At 34.9% G+C, this 3845-nt stretch overlaps 1 long non-coding RNA gene across 1 annotated transcript; it reads right to left on the bottom strand.

The window, feature by feature from the left end:
• Nucleotides 1–1182: 1182 nt before the first annotated feature.
• LOC124344612 lies at nt 1183–2683 on the bottom strand. Its single transcript, XR_006919780.1, has 8 exons — nt 2610–2683; nt 2497–2547; nt 2204–2432; nt 1987–2126; nt 1863–1913; nt 1628–1799; nt 1422–1567; nt 1183–1345 (listed from the first exon to the last, which is right to left on the bottom strand). It is a non-coding gene; the product is annotated as an uncharacterized LOC124344612 (long non-coding RNA).
• Nucleotides 2684–3845: the final 1162 nt, after the last annotated feature.

Below are 3845 nucleotides of genomic sequence, written 5' to 3'. Positions count from 1 at the left end.
AGTTGCCGGGAATATTCCACGATATTGGAATTAACAATAAAGGGCGGTAGACCTTCAATACTCCTGAAGGGATAAAGCGAACTATAATGTGAAAAAGATTGTGTCGTATAATTGGCTGTAAATTTAACCGTTTCTTTCAATTCTATATAGGAAGGATTGTATAAAAGCTGGTCTGTTATTTAAAACCAAATTAAATTAATTTAAAATTTATTACTTTAAATTTTATTTTAATGTTATTTATTTATTTAAAATATAAGTTAGGATTTGGGTTTAATTGGACACTACACTTGCACATGTTAGAAGCCGAAAAGAAGAAAACAAATTTTTGTCTCTCAGAAAAACCGCATCGCGAAAAATGACAACACCAAAAGACATACACCACACATCAAGTGATCAAACTGATAGATGAGATTCCAATAAGGAGTACATAATTCCTCCACTAGGTGTAGGTGTGGAGGTAGAGATATATCTATGTTCATATAGACACATGTTCAGTTCTTTTAGGCATATCGATATTCGTTACTGACGATCAAGATATTTATAGTTGGTATTTATAGATATCAAACGACACGTAGCCATCTAGCGATCAAAATTTTCTAAAATAAAAATTGTAGCAAAGCTTAGTAAATCCGTTTTGATTTATAACGGAAAGGGAAATTTACGGAGAATAGATAGCAAGCCATTTATCAAGAAAAGAATTCCGTTTGCTGAACGCGCTTACGAGATACGAACCTACGACTTCAGACTTACTACAAAAAATTAGATTTTCTAATGGTTGATAGTTGAACAAACATTGCTACCAGGCAAAGTTTTGAGGTAATTAATTAATTTTATTTGATCTGATCAATAAACAACTTCAACTTCTCTGCAATAATCCAGTGTAGCACAGACAACATTTACTTATTTAAATTGAAAATTATACTCACTACATTTGATTGTTCTAAGGACAATTTGAATGGTATAATAAATAAATAATTAATTCTGGCAGGCTTCATGATAAAAATATACAAGCATATTTGAAAAGATAGACTACTCTTTAGATTGAAACCATTTTTTGACATATTCCTCGTAGATTTCCATTTGAATTTTGGCAAATGTCCCCACTATAATAACACCTAAAATCAGATTGGTTTGAAATGTAAATGTGAGCAATCCTTAAACACAGTTTGATTGATGACAACAACTTACGGTGGATCTCTTGACCAAGACAGTTTGGAATACTCTTAGACATTCTACAGGATAATACAAAACCCACGTAGTGTTTTTTGAGGATGTAATCAAGAATTGAACAAATCATAGTCACTTCATCTTTCTTTTTTTCTTCTGGCAAATAGATTTGGATCACCTTTGTTGCAGCATTATTAAAGGAATTAAAAATTTAGAAAATTTAAATGTACGAAAATAGTAGGACGATGTTTTACTTTAAGTGATGGGTTCGTTTCCTCCTGCTTGACCACCATTGCAATCGATACAATGTCTTCTAATAGATTGAGTGGGCCATTAAACCAATCTTTGACGTAATTGTAAGCATTGCATCCATCCTTAGGAAATAATTTTGAACCTCTCTCTGTGAGGAAACTTATGGAGGAAATAAAGTGTCAAAGTGTATAGGAAAATTGGAAATTACCCCGAATTAAAAACATAACTACGCAGGTTTCAAAGTTGTTTCCAAAGCAATTCTTTGTCAAAGTTAACGGGGCAGTGAGGTGATCTTGCAAAATGAAATTTTCAAGAAAGCCATTTACCATATCCCTCAGATTAAGGCAATTTTTTGGACAGCAACTCAGCCACATTGTTTCCTAAATATGGCACTCAGGATGAATTTTCAATCACAATTATTGAAAATAAATTAGAGCACTTACCAAGTCTGTTCTGTCATCAGTAAAAATTATTTGGTTTTCTAATCGTTTAACCTGGAGAAAAGAAAAATATTATCTCTGAAAATAAGGAATTAAAATTGTTAATCAGGAATTTTATTTATATTACACAGATGGTACATTTGGGTGCAGCTCTATGGGTACCGATACCAATGACTTACGATGAAGTTGTTCGTTGGTTGAACCAGGACTGGACATAACCATCGAATTCCGCATCCGCGTGATGAGGAAACACTTTGTGAACTTCTTCTGTTGGTTAAAAACAGTTAAAAGCAAAATTATTTGTGTTATTTGATATTCTAATTTTTAAGTCAGCAAAAGTTTACTTTTAATTGCAAAATAAGCTACACAGTTTTTGAATTCAGGACCATGTCAATGCCCTTTTGAAAATTGTGGATTAACATGATGAATTTGATGATCAAAGTAACTCTTAAGGAGGTGGCACGTCAGAGTTTCAAGACCCTTTGATGGTGTCAGCTCTCCAGAACTAAATCCCCATAATTTCATTGCTTCAACAAAGTGTATCTCTGGTAAAGAGTCCTGCAGAAATTTTTCCTAAAAGAAAGTAGGGCAAATATAGGATTAAAGACCAATCATGACATATTGAAGGAGGACTAACCAATTCTACTGCATCACTATCCATATTCTGGGTAATTTGTGACATACTGAACTGCAATCAAGTGTTTTTGTGAATTCTTCATGAAACTTTCTGTGTTATAAATGAAATCTTACACAAGCTCGGCAATTGTTGAACTTTGGAACTCCACTGCTCGTTGCAGACTCAACTTGTGGATTCCCCAAATTCTCCATAATTTTCTTTTCAAATAGATCATAAACTTATTTCAATGTGAAAACTATACTCAAGAAAAGAACATTTTCAATTACCAACAAAAATGAGTGGTCGTACTCGTACGAGCACTCCAGTAGAGTCAACCAGGGCAGCGACACATGTAGAACCGGTAGACGTAAGGAACTGCAATTGAATGCGACTTCGACCTTCGACACTATGCTTCGACCGACTGCGATATAACAGAATGTGGCTGCGCACGTCTTGCACATAGTCTACTTCAATCACGGCCACGCATCTGGCTATCTCGCCGTTACAGAGAACTATTCAATTGTCTGTGATTTGTCGTTCAAAAAATTTTACTCTGCCTTGATTGGCAATTTCCAAACGGTTTCAAACTGCCAATCAAGGCAGAGTAAAATTTGGTGGGTGACAAATCACAGACAAGCACGTGATCTTGAATAGGCGCTCTTACCGAGTGATCTTCTCGGTAACGGCGAGATAGCCAGATTTAAGTAGGCTATACACTTGGGCGTTTCATTCCCGACGATTTTTTTTGTTCACAACGGCGTTTGTGGATCGGGGTTCTTTGATATGTGAAAACTCCATGTATTTTTTATTTCGAGTGGTAAAATATATTTAGGGGTCGCGCCGCGGGAAAAAGCGTGAAAAACCACACTTTTTATTTTCATTCCTGATATTAATGACGATACATTCGTCCGGTTATATGAAACCGAAGAACTAGATACAGTACCTTCACAAAGTTTGGAAACACGGCGAGTGTTTCCGCGCTTCTAACACGGCGGCTTACGGGCCAATGTGTCTCCCTTTTTTCGCGATAACTCAAGTTTGAGTTATCACAAAGCAAATTAAAAAAAATCTTCTTGGTGAGGAAAGAATTTTCTTTCACCATGATTTTTTTCAGATTTTAGTAAATTGAAGTTTATCCCCAAAGTGCTAGACATAAAGTTTGGAAACATCGGCGCGCTCGCCATATGTTTCCAAGCTAAAGTGTATGCTAGTTAAAAAATCATAAAAAATTGAAATTAATCAATTTTTACTTGAAACTTTTACCAACGGTAGACGACATAGTCGTCTACATTTGGAAAAAGTTTCAAATTTTTCTAATGATACGCTGATTTTTGTCGATTTTTTATTAAATGTTGATTTTTCTTCTCACG

This window comes from Daphnia pulicaria, chromosome 6 (assembly GCF_021234035.1).
Source record: "Daphnia pulicaria isolate SC F1-1A chromosome 6, SC_F0-13Bv2, whole genome shotgun sequence".
In the NCBI taxonomy this organism is placed as follows: Eukaryota; Metazoa; Arthropoda; class Branchiopoda; order Diplostraca; family Daphniidae; genus Daphnia; species Daphnia pulicaria.
The sequence above is the reverse complement of the archived record's forward strand: the minus strand, read 5'-3'. Positions and strand labels throughout refer to the sequence as shown.